The following is a 17,207-nucleotide window of genomic DNA, read 5'->3' as shown; positions in this document are numbered from 1 at the left end:
TTTGTTTTTGTTGTATTAGGATATCTTAAAATGTAATATATTGCAGGATTTATAACCAGGTTCACTGCTTTCTTTCTTTTTTTTTTTTTCTTAAAAAAAAAAACAAAACAAAGTTTCATTTAAGATACATTTAGGCGCCTTTGAAGCTTGGATTTTGGAATGTTTCAGTAGTGGACAGAAATCTGCTGTTGGAATCTTCTAGTCTTCCAGGTTTAATTTGAAATGTTTTTAGTTTTGTTTTGGATTTTTGTGTGGTATTTTATTTCCTTTATCAGTGCCCTTTTGCCATGCTGTTTTGGGGTGGCTGCCTAACTCTAGTGAAAATTCTTTCTATATTAACGAAAGTTTGGTGTTTTAAATTCCTTAATGTTTTGCATTTTTAAAAATTGTTTTTAAAGAAATATTCTAACTGCTTGCACTGTTACTGTTCTTTGCCAGCCTTTTCAGGAGCCAAAAAAACAAAAACAAACAAACAAAAAAATACCCAGAGAAAAAACTTTCCTTCTTCCCCCTTCCTGATGATGAGTGAGAAGTATTGAGAACTTTCGGGGTCAGTGCCCTTCTAAACTCCCCTTCCCCCAATAATGCAGCTGTATAATGAATGGTAAATGCAGCGGTTTGGATTCAGGCACAGCCCCAGCCTGCTTGCAGGTAATTTGACTCTCCTTTCTTTCCATCGCAAGGCTAACCTTACTTTCTTTTTAAAAAATTTTCTTTCTTTATGTACTTTAACGGCAACTGTGGGTCTGTAAAAACTCTTGTTTAAAAAAAAAAAAGAAACAAAACGCATATCTAACAGATAATTTGATTAAAGAAGAACTTTTGGGGGTAAAGTTTGAGTTGGTTGGGATGAACTCAGGACTTTGGGGATTTACTTTAGCCATTTAGATAACTCCATTCCTTGCATATATGTCTATAATTAAGTATTTCAGAGTGTGACTTTTTTGGCTTTGTTTTTGTTTTGGGTTTGTTTGTTTCTTCCATTGTGCTACTCTGGCTTAAGCTTTTTCAGGGGTTGGTGTTCCGAATACAGTGAGCTCACAGTATAAAGACATCAATTAGGAGTTGCCAGGTATGGAAAACTAGAGTTTTGAAAAGGTAAAATTAGGTTCTAGGTTATATATATGGTAAAAACTCATCATAGTCTTGAGTTGGTCTTAGTGCTTCTCTTTCTGTGACATCATTATAAAAGTGAAAAGGAATGATGAGACAAAGATAATAGAAAGCATTTCAGTTATTTAAGGAACAGTGTGACTCAGAACTAATCATTTTAGCATTTCTAAGATGCTAGTTCTAACAAAGAAGATAGATGTGAGCAGCTTGAGGTTATCATAATGGTTTAAACAGTAAAAAATTACAGATTTGCAAAGATCGGAGGGCATTTCTGAAGCACAAATCATTAAGCACATTAACCAAGGCTATAAAACAAACTTAGTGGCAGGAATAGGAGTTACCCATTTTAATAGCCTTCCCATTAGCTAATGTAGTAGCCTCTTCTCTGTCTACCCCAGTCCACCTACCCTTTCCTCCTTTCTCCTGTCTTTCCTAAAGTTTTAGTTCTAATATGAGTTACTATCATTGGGGAGAAAAATCCTCTTTCTGCTAGACAGCGGTCAGGAACTTTTCAAGATATACTTCTGCGTAATTTTATTCTGTGGCTTTAGATGTATATCCGACGAGGCTTTAAGTTCACTAGTTAGCTAATAGGAAAATCCTGGCTTGTAATGCATTCTACAGCTGAAGGCATAAAATAAATCATTAACCTGTTTTGTGCTTCAGTTCACCCATAACCAGATAGGACCAGTCTCTCCCCTAAACATCTTAAGAGAAAAGTATTTATCTGTTGAACTGAAATTTACTAACAATGGAATCCCAGCTGCCTCCTGCAGGAATTTGTGATATATACTTAAAAAGGCTTGTACCAGAGAACTTTGTTCTCTTGCTATAAGAATGGCCAGCATATTAGAATGTGTGGACTATGTGATTGCATGGGATGTGGAGAATTTAACAGTCTCCATTCTGTTATCCCCATGAAGATCCCTGACTTGTTAAGAATGATCTTGCTTTCAGATTTCACTATATACAAACTTACTAGCTGGGCCTTATATAGCGTATATACCTGGCTGCTGTTGTGGGGTTTGGGAACATGAGGGGTGGGGTGAATTGTTGTTGTTTTAGGTTTCAGTCAGACAGACATCACTGTGCCCCAGTTCCCAGAAGCACAGCAGGCCTCTAGGAGCATCCGTGGGAACGGCGCAGTCCTGACATCACCAACTCTCCTGCTCAGGCTCATCCCATATACAGAGGTCAAAGGGTGGGGTTTGAGATCGGGGGAAGGAATGAGAAAGTAGAAACAATGTTGCTGCAGTGCCACTGTTGACTAGCCTTTGGTGCTTATGTCTGTTTGTTTTATTTTTTATGTTGGCAAAACTGTATTTTGGGGTAAAGGTAGTGGGAGGGTGGAACAAAAACAAGCCATTAATTACTGTTATTACTGTTCCTTATTGGATACTGTTCTTTAGTAGCTAATGCAGAATAAACTTTTAACCTAGACCCTCAGGTTAAAAAGAATGGGAATAGAAATGATATTCAGGAATTTAACAAACCGAAAACATTTATGTTGTGTTAGTTTCCAGTTCTACAACTGCTATTACATTTGTCACTCTGTCTCCCTTTTTTGGCCTAATTTTTTTGTGTATGTATAGAGTTTGAGGAAATGTGCATTTGTGATTAGTCCTTTTAAAAGGACTTAATGAATTTATTACTCTTTTGCAAAAGATATACCCAGTGCTTATATGGGCATACAAATGCTACCCTATTTTAAATGTAGGTGGCGTATGTGTTCGTGTTTTAATGTATTCAGAGCCATTGGGCAATAAGCAGTCCAGAACATTGAAAACTCATGCAGGTAAAGCACCTAACACCTTTAGTTTCTAGAATTACTTTAAAAAACGCCTTTATTGCTGCATCTTCCACAGTTCTTTTGAAAGTTTCTGAGCTTAAAATTTGTAGGAGCTGTAAACTACCTAGTTAAAATTTTAAGTTGCACACTTATTCATAAGATTGTAGAGATAGGTGAAGAAGTTAAGTGTAACAGAAGAAATGGCTCTTGAGATGGCAGCTGCCGAGCATCTAAATCTTTCCACTTAAAAAGAATTCCCAGCTTAGCATGAATATTGATCATACTTGTTTGATTTTCTGTGATTGGGACTTTTGTTGTTTTGACTTTGGTGGGGAGGACTTGGGGGAACAGTGAGGAAGTTTGTGCACATGTGAAAATATGAAATGTTAAAGGAAGTTTTCAGTTTAATCTGAATAGTAAGCAAGAACTTTTTCTATATACCCTTCTGCTGCAGCAGAGAAATAAACTGGTAGGTGGCAGCAGAAGAAGGAATTCTTCAGATTGATGGCTACTGAAAGAATCTCCATAGGACAAGAGATAGAGCATAACATATCAATTGAAGCAAAGGGGGCAAATAATGGAAACAGGACAAAAATTTTTGGATTTTCACTCTGAATGGTAAGTTATTTTCAACTAAAAATGTGTTTTTAGTCTGATAGTGGGATAGTGGTGTTATATGCCATTGTAGTATGTAATCATAAATGGCCCTGTAGGCCTTTGCCTTAGGATAAATTTGGCCTAACTAGGGTCCTATCACTTTATACTTCGGGGGGAAAAAAAATTAGGGCACCTGGGTGGTTCAGTCGGTTGAGTGTCTGACTCTTGACTTCAGCTCAGGTCACGTTCTCACCATTTGTGAGATTGATCACCATGCTGGCCTCCTCACTGACAGCCCAGAGCCTGCTTGAGATTGGTCCTCTCTCCTCTCTCTCTGACCTCCCCTGCTCACATGCTCGCTCTCTCTCTCTCTCTCTCTCTCTCTCAAAAATAAATAAATAAACATTAAAAAAATAGCAATGTGTAAAATTAGGGGTCTCTCCCCAGTATATTGATATATATGACCTTTTCCCCAGCTTTATTGAGGTATAATTGACAAAATTGTGTTTTTAAAGCATACAATGTGATAATTTGATAGGTATATACATTGTAAACTTCTCTCTCATCAAATTATCAACACATCCACTATGTGAACCTTAAAGATGGCAAAAATTACGCGTCTCACAGTGAGTCAGATTTTTAGAAAATCTGTAAGATAAGTGAAATACACATTGTTAGCCATTTTATAGAAAAAAAGGCTGTCCTCTTTTTAGTGGCACATTGGGGGGATAGCAATAAAAATATGTAATTTGGTGGGGCACCTGGATGGCTCAGTCGGTTAGGCGTCCAACTTTAGCTCAGGTCATGATCTCAAGGTCCGTGAGTTCGAGCCCCACGTCGGGATCTGTGCTGACAGCTCAGAGCCTAGAGCCTGCTTCAGATTCCGTCCCCCCTCCCTTCCTCTCCCCCCTTCCCCTCTCTTGTTCACACTCTGTCTCTAAAAAATAAAAAAAAAAATTTTTTTTAATGTAATTTGAAAAACTTAGGGGCTAAAAATGATCTTTTCTTCAACTAGCTATCCCCTATCTAGTCCCATTTCCTTGTTATTGTGTCTGCCCGTCAGTTCCATTCTGTTCACTTTTCTTTCTGGCTTTACTGTCTCTGCTCTTACTTTCTTCCATTTCTTTAGTCGTGCTTCTGCCTCCCTGTCTTTGTAACTCTTCCTCGCCTTTGTCTCCCTGTATGCCTCTCCCTTTCTTTCATTCATTCCCTCAGAATTTCACTTTTCCATTGTTGCCATTTTTCATCTCTGCCTGCCTGCTTTTCTGTATGTGTGTCTCCCCCTTTTCATTTGCATTCTCTGTATTGCGTCTGTATCTGCTCGGGTAAACAGCTTTATTTTCTTTGCATCAATAACTGCCTTAAGACATGTTAATCAGAGTGTCAACAGTGTGATTATTTTAGAAGTTGGTGAGGCTGAATAGAAGAAATTGAGGTTTTTTAAGTCCCAAGAGTTAAGAATTGAAATTTATAATGAGATGCAGGTCTCTTTACTCAGCTACATGTTTATTTTAACTATAATGTCTTTATTGTTGCTGGAAACCAAGCTGTTTTATGAGCACTTGGACAGAAGAAAAGTCCTATGGTTCTTAATTTCATCTAGACTTTTAACTTCAAATTGTCCCTGATTTTTTAAAGTTTCTAATGAAATTAGAAAATGAGCAAAGCAGTCATTATTTTGTAGACATTAACCAGAGAAAATAAAAAATTTATTGATGTAATTGGCATATAACATTATACTAGTGTTACAGGTACAATACAGTGACTCGATATTTATATACATTGGTAAATGATCATCACAGTAAGTCTAGGTAACATGCATCACTGTACATAATTACAGAATTTTTTTTCTTGGGATGAGGACTCTTAAGATCTACTCCCAGCAACTTTTAAATATGCAATTTTAGTACTTTATAACTGGAGAGAAAATAAAATTTTAGCCTTTAAGATAAAAGTTAATAGCAATTGAGCTAAATCTTTTCTAAGATATACATGTGAAGATTTTAGAAGTGTTAATTAACTTTCTTAAAGTAGTGCACAAATACCTGTTTTCAAATTTTATAGACAGTGAAAACAGGATATCCAGAGGAGAAATTATTATTTAAAGAAAAGGAGTCCTAAATAAATGAAAGAATGAATGAATAGATGGATAGATGGAGTCCTGCTTCCTATTAATATATGTAATAACAGATTGAACTACCAGCATACAAGGGCCTGCCATAGAAGTTTAGAATTTCTAAGCTGGCAAGCTTGGAGGCTATATATTGTAATCTTGAATATGCTAGTAAGGAAACTAAGGTTCAGAGAAGTTATTAAATTTCCCAAGATTATAGAACCGGAATAAGGACCCAAATCTCCTACCTGCTAATAAAGTGCTCATTTTATCATGATCTTTGAAAGTCTGTTGTAGTCGCTGAAGAAATGAAATGTTCTGCAGTGAGAGCTGTGATACACCAATGGAAAGTTATCACTGTTTGTGCTTGTGGTTATCTTGTGGGGAGTCCCTTCAAATGAAGGATATGAAGGCTAGCTGTGGGTGGCTATTTTAAATGGCTTATATGTAAAATTAACGATTACATCATTTACAGGGTTTGGTGATGATGTCCCTTATTAAGATAAGACACAAAGAGGTCTTCAGATTCTTTGCAATTTCTGGTTAAGGGAGAACAGAATGGATTCCTTAGACCTAGTATAACATTAATCTTCTACCTGTCTTCTTGCCTGCCTTGCATTCCTATTCTGGAAAATGAATCAGTCTACAACAAAAACTTTACATTGTTCTGAAATTCCTTATTTTCTAGCAGATTATTAGACTAGCAATGGGGCAAGTGGATGGTTAAACGGGATGATTGTGTATACATGGATGAACGGTAACATGAAGCTAGAATAACCGATACCATTGACTAAATAAATATATGGCAACTTAAAAAAAATTTTTTTTAATGTTTTATTTATTTTGGGGAGAGAGAGAAAGAGACAGAACGTGAGTGGGGGAGGGGCAGAGAGAGATGGAGACACAGAATCCGAAGCAGGCTCCAGGCTCTGAGCTGTCAGCATAGAGCCTGATGTAATGTTCGAACTCATGAACTACTAGATCATGACCTGAGCCACAGTCAGACGCTTAACCGTTTGAGCCACCCAGGCGCCCCAAATATGTGGCATCCTTTTGTTCCTTTTTTTAAAGAAACAGTGTAAAAAGAAGTCACCTTCTATCAAAAAAGATCATTTATTCTAATGCTGAATGACATTATGTATACTTACATGGAACACAAGAATATACCACCTCAATTAATAGGGCTAGAATTTGTATGTCTTTTCAAACAGTTTTTGTCTTCATCTTGAATTCTGGATCCTATAGAGATGGCCAACTTGAACTTTAATTAGAATCAAAATTTATTGTTCATTGTCTAATTTGTTGAAAATGTAACCTAGGAGCTCTTGGCTGGCTCAGTCAGTAGAGCCTGTGACTCTTGATCTCAGGGTCATGAGTTCAAGCATTATGCTGGGTGTGGAGCCTACTTAAAATAAAAATTAAAAAAAAAAAGTAACCTAGGGTAATAGAGTAAGAATATAACATTCAAATTTAATTTTGTTCAGGCATTTTGGTATAATAATTTTGTTTTATTTTGTGTGATCTTGTGCAAGGATTATTCTTGTCTCAAGGTTTTCTTCTTGGTACAATTTTCCTGGCGACAGTAAACCCCAGTTGTCTATATAATAGGATTGTTAAGGGATAATATTGCTGATACATCTTTGTATGTCAGAATAACAGACTATACCTTAGTATATATCTTTTTCAACTGAGATCACAAAGGTAAAGTGTGGTAATCACAAAAAACCTAGTTGTGCGTTTGTTTTTTGGTTTTTTTGTTTTTGTTTTTGTTTTTTGTAATCTAGACAGTTTGTAATATTTTGTCACATTAGTTAATTTTCAATATTTTCTTTTTCTCATATTAATTATAAAAACTGTTTAAATCTGTGGTTTAAGTGAGCTATATGTGTTTTTCCCCCTCTAGGTTCTTTTGAAGTAACCAGTGATCCTTTTTGCTTATCACTTCATTCACAGAATGGACGAAGATAGATTTGACTGTATGGTTTTTGAAATGGAGGATAGAAATACACAGAACAAGGAAGCAGTAGCTCTAACCTGTTTGATTCAATGTGTTTTCTAAAATAAAAACACCAGAACTGGGAATGAAATAGTATGGGGTGTGATTTGTTCTTTTGGCAGTCATTTCTGCCCACTCCATCTTGTATGAATTCACTTCAGTCCATATGGCTAGATTTGAAGTCTAGCTCCACATGTGTCATTCTTTTTATTCTTTTCTTCAGTATGCAAGATGAAACTCCTTTGTTTTTGACATACTGATCTTTCTATGATATGTTTTGAAATGATTACTCCCCTTGGTACGTAGGCATTAAAATATGTATCATTTTCCTTATAAATATGTATTACGTGGATTTACCTCTGCCCCTTTCATCCCTCTTTATCTGTCTATGCTAAATAATTGTTTCTGTGTTTGTTTGTTTTTTAATCTCTGAAGAAATCCAGCCTTTTTTCTGTTTCACTCTGACAAGGCTCTGCCACACACTCATCACAGCATCACTCACTACGTTTTAATCTTCTTGTGACTAGAGATCATGTCTGACCTAATATATTTGAACTATGTAAGATCTGATACATATATGTGCATACGGAGGCAGCCCTAGTACCTCAGACCAAACATATGGATATTCTTTGTTGTCAGGTGTCGATACAAATTCTAATCCCATTATTTACTGTTTACCTGGACTTTGGACAAGTCAGCCCCTTCAAGCCATAGGGGGGTATTTGTAAAAAAAAAACGGAAACAATTGTACTTTACTAGATTAATGTGTAAGTATAGCTTTGCTACAATACATGTATAGTGCTTAGCACATAGTTGAATAATAAATACTAATTGTCCTTTAATTATATAAATTTTGGTTTTGGATATCTTATTCAAGAACTGCTGAATCTTTTCATCTCAGAATTAGAGTCCATAAAGTTTTCTTTGTTGATCATTTTCCACTTTTCCTATTGAAGCTCCTTTCGCAAGATTTTGTGGTTGGAACATTGTGCACACATGTAGTATTTTTCCTAATCTGCACTGCTTATTCCTTGTCTCCACACTTCAGTGACTGATTTATATAAGATACCTTTTATCTCATATTTGCTCCAGTTTTTCCCTATCAGCTCATAACAAAAATACTTTTTCTTCTAACTCAGGAGAATGAAACAAGTGAGGAATAGGCATATCATGCACTGTAAGGAATCACTTAGGGTGGTATGACTTGTCCTCCCAGAAATGGTTTGAAGTGACTTAACAGACATATTAAAACAAAATGAGAAGATTGAGATAAAGCCAAAATAAAGGGCAAAAATTGGGTGAAACAGGGATTAAAATCATGCAAATGCATGCTATGAGGTCCTATACATTTGCTTGGAAGTGGAACAAAATTGGCAGAAGAGAATACGGTAATTAGAAGATTCATAGTAACCTTAGGATAGAAGCAAATTTATTGCACTGGAGAGGGATTATGTTCTGATCTTTGAGATAGCTCACAATGCAGATCAGTATCGTGACACTAAAATGCAATCCATTAAAGCCAGCACAGTAAGAAGTCCTCTTGATGGTCGGAGCTGATTCAATGATAAAAATTTTTTTTTTTTAATTTTTTTTTTTCAATGTTTATTTATTTTTGGGACAGAGAGAGACAGAGCATGAACGGGGGAGGGGCAGAGAGAGAGAGAGAGACACAGAATCGGAAACAGGCTCCAGGCTCTGAGCCATCAGCCCAGAGCCTGACGCGGGGCTCGAACTCCCGGACCGCGAGATCGTGACCTGGTTGAAGTCGGACGCTTAACCGACTGCGCCACCCAGGCGCCCCTCAATGATAAAAATTTAAATTTCCTCAAAATGACCTACAACCACCTATATCATAATCACTTGAATTACTTATTTAGAATATAGATTCTAGGGCCCTAGACCAAAAACCTGCTTTTTGACAAACTCAAGTGACTTACTCGCACCAATGTTTGAGAACCACTGCCCTATATCTTGTCAGCACTGGTGCCTTTAAGAAAACAGCTCAGGGGGCACCTGGGTGGTTCAGTTGGTTAAGCCTCTGACTTCAGCTCAGGTCATGATCTCCCAGTTCGTTGGTTCGAGCCCTGCGTCGGGCTCTGTGCCGACAGCTTGGAGCCTGGAGCCTGCTTCAGATTGTCTCTCTCTTCCTCTCTCAAAAATAAAACATTAAAAAAACAAAAAACTGATCAGAAACATACCTAAACTCTGTGTTCTGTGAAAGGACAAAGAGTAAATATTAGGCTTTACCACCTGCATATGGTCTCTGTTGCTTTTCAAAAAATATTTTCTTAACTCTTTAAAAACATGTTAGCTCATAGGTGATACAAAACAGGCTGACACCTACTCTAGAGGAATGGGTGGATTGAATGTACCTTAGGCAGTAAGTAATCAACGAACTAACAATTCTCTAAACTGGAGGCTTTGTTAACGGTAGAGTTACTTGCTGTGGTAGGAAAACTGGTGTATTGAAATTCTGTGTAGTGAACCAAAAATGATGCTTTGGTAGTCAAGGAAGAGTTGATATCACCATGAAAGTTAGCTTAAGTAGAAATATCTGAACAGAAAGATGGGATTTATGTGACCAAAATGTGATTTAGCACGGAGTCCTTCAAGTTTCTTAATACTTGAAGGTTCAGTAAATAAAGTTCAAATGGATGACCTTGATGGGTTGTTTAGTTTAATTTGTTTTTAGTTCCCCTGTACTCAGCTGCTAATTACTCAGGGGGAAAAAAAAAAAAACCAACCTTTAAAAGTCAGGGCTTCATGAAGCAGGTTTTACAAGGGGCCACAAGAGTATTCAGCTATTGATACTCCATGACATCTAAAATTTGTGCAGTAGGGGCGCCTGGGTGGCGCAGTCGGTTAAGCGTCCGACTTCAGCCAGGTCACGATCTCGCGGTCCGTGAGTTCGAGCCCCGCGTCAGGCTCTGGGCTGATGGCTCAGAGCCTGGAGCCTGTTTCCGATTCTGTGTCTCCCTCTCTCTCTGACCCTCCCCCGTTCATGCTCTGTCTCTCCCTGTCCCAAAAATAAATAAACGTTGAAAAAAAAATTTTTTTTTTAATTTGTGTAGTATAAATTTGAGAGACAACACGGATTAGGCCGTTGAGATCTGTGTTCCTGAAAGTTGTGTAGAGTCAAGAGATGCAGATGGTTTGGGATGATCTTCCCCACTTTTTTTTTAACTTCCTGATTATCGTCATTTTAAAAGTGAAAGCATCCATGCTAGTGTCACTTTGCATCCTCCAGCAGGCAGACACCAAGAGGGAGTTAGATGTGCTAGGGTGTTTTGAAGAAGATGCTAGTGAAGCGTGCAAGAGAGAGGGAACAGTAGGCAGGAAAAGCCTTCAGACTGTGATGTGAGCCTGACGCCTGTGACAGAAGGAAGTGGAGTAGAAAGAGCATCAGGGGGTGCCTACATGGCTCAGTGGGTTAAGTGTCCAACTCTTGATTTTGGCTTAGGTTGTGATCTCACGATTTGTGGGTTTGAGCCCCACGTCGGGCTCTGCGCTGACAGCGTGGAGACTGCTTGGGATTCTCTCTCTCTCAAAATGAATAAACAAAAAAAAACCCCACACATTCTTCTAAAAAAAGACAATAAAAGCAACAGATTTTCTCAGAAAATCTCTGCCAGCCTGATGGAGGAATGTTAGAGCAGATTAGCCATTAGGGTAGTTCTGCATTGAGCCGGGAGCAGCCTGAGGAGAAACCATGACCTCCATATGAATGCTGGGGCGGATCAGAAGGAGTTGCCGCTGGAGGCTGCTTGTAACAAGTTTTTTTCCAGTTTTGCTGAGATATAATTGGCCAGTAACACTGTATTAGTTTAAGGTGTATAACAATGATTTGTTATGTACATATACTGTAGAATTATTACAGTAAGTTTGATGAACATCTGTCACCACAGTTATTTTTTTTTTTATGATGAGGTTTTCTTTTTTAATTTTTTAATGTTTACTCATTTTTGAGAGACAAAGCGTGAGTGGGGGAGGGGCAGAGAGAGAAGGAAACACAAACTGAAGCAGGCTCCAGGCTCTGAGCTGTCGGCACAGCCCAACAAGGGGCTTAAACCCACAAACCATGAGTTCATGACCTGAGCTGAAGTTGGACTGAGCCACCCAGGTGCCCCTATGATGAGGTTTTTAAAGATCTACTCTTGGAAATTTACAGCATTGTTAACTGTCAACATGCTGTGCATTACATCCCCCAAACTCCTTTATCTTGTAACTGGAGGTTTGTACCTTTTGACTATCTTCACCCATCCTCCCCTTCCCCCACTGCAAACCTCCCTCTGACCAACATCAAATCTCATCTTTTCTCCTGAATTTTTTTGTTTTTTAGATTACACATATAAGTGAGATCATTACAGTATATATCTTTTTCTCTCAGACTTTATTTCGCTTAGCATAATGCTCCCAATATCCATCCGTGTTGAGACAGATGGCAAGGTTTCTTTTTTTATGGATGAATAACATTCCATTGCATCTATATACCACATTATTTTTACCCATTCATTCACTGATGGACACTTTGTTTCCATACCATGACTATTGTAAAGCTGCAGTGAACATGGGGTTGCACATGCTGGATCACATGGCAGTTCTATTTTTAATTTTTTGAGGGCCCTCCATAATGTTTTTCATAGTGGCTGTACCAATTTACTTTCCCACCAGCAGGGCACAAGGTTTTCCTTTTCTCCACATCCTTGCCAGCGTTTCTGTCTCTTTGATATTGGCCATTCTAATAGGTGTGAAGTGATAGCTCCTTGTGGTTTTAATTTGCATTTCTCTGATGAATAGTGATGTTGCACTTTTTCATGTGCCTGTTGGCCATTTGTTGTCTTGTGTTTGGAAAAATTTATATTCAGTTCCTCTGTCCATTTTTGAATTGGGTTGTGTTGTTTTTGTTTGTCTTTGCTATTGAGTTATATGAGTTCTTTATGTATTTTTTATATTAACTCCTTGTCAGATGTATAACTTGCAAATATTTTCTATCGTTCCATAGGTTGCCTCTTCATTTTGTTGTTGGTTTCCTTTACTGTATAGATGCTTTTTAGTTTGATGTAGTCTCTTTGGTTTTGTTGCCTTTGCTTTTGGTGTGAAATCAAAAAAATTATTGCCAAGACCATTGTCAAGGGCCTTACCCTCTGTTTTCTCCTAGGTGTTTTATGAATTCAACCCTATGTTCAAGTGTCTCATTTTTTTTTTCTTTCATTGATTTTGAGTTAATTCTTGTATATGGTTTAAGGTAAGGGTTCAATTTCATTCTTTTTGCACGTGGTTGTCCAGTTTTCCACCATTTCTTAGAATATCCTTTTCCCATTATATATTGTTGGCTCCATTTTAAATTAATTTACCATATTGACCATATATGTGTGAGTTTTTCTGGGCTCTGTATTCTGTTCCATTGATATATGTGTCTGATTTTATGCCAATATCATACTGTTGTGATTACCATAGCTTAACAATATACTGTAGTTTGCAATCAGGAAGTGTGATGTCTCCAGCTTTGTTTTGTTTTGTTTTGTTTTTAATGTTTATTTTTGAGAGAGAGAGAAAGACAGAGCCTGAGTGGGGGAGGGACAGAGAGAGGGAGATAGACTCTGAAGCAGGCTCCTGGCTCTGAGCTGTCAGCACAGAGCCTGACGCGGGGCTGGAACTCACAGACCAAGAGATCATGACCTGAGCTGAAGTCAGATGCTGAACCAACTTAGCCACCCAGGTGCCCCATCCAGCTTTGCATCAGGTTTCCTTGAAGAGATCTGAGTGGCACACTGCTATGGCAACCACATTCATTCTACCTGTTATGCCAGTACAAATCTCTATATACATTTCGGGAGCAGCTCCTGTACAGTTTTATGAGTTTGTTACATAAAAGCTCTGTTGTGTCTTTTTCGACCAATACACCTATAATACCATAGATCTGGCATATCTCTGTATCTTGTATCATGGCCTGAATCTTCTACAGATCCCCTTCCTGATACAGGCCCTATTCAAACTTGTTAGCCTGTTATATCATCCAGTAGATGGACTGGAATAGTGTTTCTAGGTGGAATGTATTGCCTCCAGAATCTGGAGAGATCCACCGGGTACTGTGCTTGCTTCCTTGTAGCAAGTGATGCAAATGTAGCAGGCTTTTACTTTGTAGGGGTTGTTCATCATGCCCTTTACCCCTGGTCTCCTAAAAACTATAAGAATGGCAGACCCTCAAATCTTTATAGAGTTTATCTCCCACTCTCTAAAACGTATCTACACGAGGCCTTCTGTATGGTAAGCTAACTTTTGCTTATCTTGTCCAATCAGCATGTTGTCATTGATGTGCTATTCTATGGAATGTCCATATGACCTATAATTTAGATTATGTCATCAAAGGTACAGTGGTTAGCCTATCCCTGGAGCAGAACTAAGTGAATATTTTCCATTCCGTGTGGATGCAAACGATTTCTGGTCCTCATCTGATCGAGATAGAAAAGAAAACATTTTTATTTTTTAACGTGTTATTCATTTTCTGAGAGAGAGAGAGAGAGAGAGAGAGAGAGCGGGGGAGGGGCAGAGAGAGAGAGGGAGACAGAGAATCTGAAGCAGGCTCCATGGCCCACAGCCTGATGTGGGGCTCAAACTTGCCAACCACAAGATCGTGACCTGAGCTGTAGTCAGACGTTTAGCTGACTGAGCCACCCAGGCGCTCCAGGAAAAAGATTTTTGAATTGCCAGATCAATAGCTGTATATGATGTAACTGAGATCTAATACCTCTGCTGTATGTAGTCACCGGCTAAGAGTAAGCCAGGAAGACAGTGGCCTTGGTGTAAATACTGAGGTGGACCCAACAGAGGAGCAGCTGGAGACTAGCGAGCCAACTACATTTCGCCACAAGTTTTGGGAGAGGCCTGATTGGCAAACCTCTGTGGCTGTCACAGTGCTCATGGGAGACAAATGGGTCTCAAGGAGAGGACAACTGGAAAGAAAGACCCACCAGTACCCCTCCCCCACCTCCTGACCTTACTCCCTAGAGAGAATCACTGTTAACATTTTCTTTCATATCCTTCCAGAATTTCTTTTAAGTTTATTTATTTTGAGAGAGAGAGAGAGAGCGAGAGAGCGGGGATGGGCATAGAGGGAGAGAGAGAATCCCAAGCAGGCTCCTCACTGGCTGCGCGGAGCCCAACGTGGGGCTTGATTTAGTGAACTATGAGATCTTGACCTGAGCTGAAATCAAGAGTTGGACACTTAACTGACTGAGCCACCCAGGTGCCCCTCCTTCCAGAATTTCGGAATCCATTTATACGCTGTCTTTTTTCTTCTCAAGCCCCATGGGCTCATGCTATAAAGAGTGTCCCATAACTTCCCAATGTGTCTTGAATATCTTGCCATACAAACAGGTATACTGCTACCTCAGTTTCTTAAACAGCTACATAAAATTCTACTTACTTCTGTCATGATTTATTTCCGTGGCTTAGTTACATGAAATATTCTAGTCTTTAAATTTTTCCTTTGTATTTAAATTTATTTCTGTTATACGTAACCAAAGATTTCTAACACAAGAAAAGAGAATGAGGACAAGGAAATAAACTTTGACAGATTTTTTTAGGATAACCAACTGAAAATTACTTGAACAGAAATTGAGCTTTGCTGGAGAGGTAACTCTTGGGGAGAAAAATCTGCATACCCGTACTAAAAAAATTCATACTACTTTGGGAAACCACGAAGAAACTTTACACAATTATATCCAGAGTGAATCCCAAGATTCTGTCCTTGATTAATTATCAAAGGATGAGAAAGAGATGAGTTGATTAAAAAAAAAAAAATAGCTTACTTCCATAATCCAGAAGGTTTATATTGACCTGAGTGGCACTAGACCTAATGGAGGATAGCTGGACCATAATAGGCATGTGGCAGGATTAAAGAATTGCCGAGTCTAATTAACATCAAGGGACTATAAAGTACCAGCAGGAATAGTAACGTCATTTCTACCAGTTCAATGAAATCAATTGAATATTTAAACAAACGGAATATTTTCAAAATCCATATTTGGCCTCATTGGGGTCTATGAAAACATAATGAAAACAAAAAGAAAAGAAAGACTGCCAACCAATTCAATATTTCCAAAAACAGTTTTTATAGTCTTCAATTTTATTTCCGTAGACACTTCATCTCTAAACCTACAGGAAAATCCATTTGAGCAAAAACATGCCATTGGACAGGCAGAAACATTTAATATACGCTTGTTGGTGCAGGTAATAAACATTTTATAAATTCAGTTTATAAGCAGAGGAATTCACATAATTCTAGACCACTTTATGCAAGGCACTTGTGCCAAAGAGCCTGAAGTATTATATACTGGGCTTAGTCTGGGTTGAACAGACTAGACTTTTGATAACATACGTTATCTCTAAGGCAGATCTATACCGATTTCCCACTTCAGGGAGTTTGCAGTGAAGTCAATTAATAAGGCCAATCAAGTCTATTATTTGTCCAATAGTGTCTAATAACCATAGCCTAATCATTTGACAAGTATCATTAAGCATATTGAGTAAAGAAGTTAGAGTCTAAATTTCAGCTGTGCCACATACTAGTTCTGCAATTGTAAGCAAGTTAAACTTTCTTTTTAAAAATATTTTAATGCTTTTTAAATTTATTTTTGAGAGAGAAAGAGCACGAGCCAGGGAGGGACAGAGACAGACGGAGACAGAATCTGAAGCCGGGCTGGAATTTGTGAACCGTGAGATCATGACCTGAGCTGAAGTTGGATGCTTAACTAACTGAGCCGCCCAGGTGCCCCTGCAAGTTAAACTTCCTATGCACCAATTTTTTTATCTGCAAAGGTCATCAGTGATAAGTTTTTTTTGTTTTTTTGGTTTTTTTTTTTTAGGAGTAATCTGGGGCGCCTGGGTGACTCAGTCGGTTAAGCACCCGATTTCGGCTCAGATCATGATCTCCTGGTTCATGAGTTTGAGCCCCGCATAGGGTTTTCTACTGTCAGTGCAGAGCTTACTTGGGATCCTCTGTCTCCCTCTTTCTCTGCCCCTCCCCCCCCGCCCCCCTCGCCATGCTCTCTCTCTCTCTCTGTCAAAATTAAACATTTAAAAAAATATGTGGGGGTAATCCTAGTAGCATTTGGTACATAATTGATATTAAATAAATGGCTTCCCTAGAGTTTCTTCCCTTTGCACCGAATAATCATAACGGAACTGTAAGTGGTAATCTGTGTCTTCCACTAGCCAAAGTCTGCGGGGATACAGAGATTTTTCTTGTACTTGTGAACATTTTTCAAGTACTTTGTACTTGTCAACAAATTTGCATAATATGAACAGTGAAACAGCAACCCACAAAATGCAAGAATATTTGTAAATCCTGAGGCGCCTGGATGGCTCAGTCGGTTAAGTGTCTGACTTTTTGGCTCAGGTTATGATCTCACTGTTCGTGGGTTCCAGCCCCGTGTCGGGCTCTGTGCTGACAGCTCAGAGCCTGGAGCCTGCTTCGAATTCTGTGTCTTGCTCTCTCTGTCCCTCCCCTACTCATGGTCTGTCTCTCTCGGTCTCTCTAAAATAAATGTTAAAAAAATTAAAAAAAAAAGAATATTTGTAAATCCTGTATCTGATAA

General features: G+C 38.4%; 1 protein-coding gene across 8 annotated transcripts in view; it reads left to right on the top strand.

The window, feature by feature from the left end:
- Nucleotides 1–8,450, top strand: part of RIMKLB (ribosomal modification protein rimK like family member B) — a 73,514-nt gene extending 65,064 nt beyond the window's left edge. For 7 of the 8 annotated variants that reach the window (XM_040462901.1, XM_040462902.1, XM_040462897.1 and 4 more), the window contains 4 exons: nt 439–651; nt 2,831–2,908; nt 3,357–3,520; nt 7,516–8,450. The gene's annotated coding sequence lies outside the window, so the exon portion shown is untranslated. The remainder of the gene's footprint in view (nt 1–438; nt 652–2,830; nt 2,909–3,356; nt 3,521–7,515) is intronic. The other variant, XM_040462903.1, reaches the window with a different exon arrangement.
- Nucleotides 8,451–17,207: the final 8,757 nt, after the last annotated feature.

This window comes from Herpailurus yagouaroundi, unplaced genomic scaffold (genome assembly GCF_014898765.1).
Source record: "Herpailurus yagouaroundi ecotype Mexico unplaced genomic scaffold, PumYag 355, whole genome shotgun sequence".
Taxonomy (NCBI): Eukaryota; Metazoa; Chordata; class Mammalia; order Carnivora; family Felidae; genus Herpailurus; species Herpailurus yagouaroundi.
Note: the sequence above shows the minus strand (reverse complement) of the source record. Positions and strands in the feature narration are given on the sequence as shown.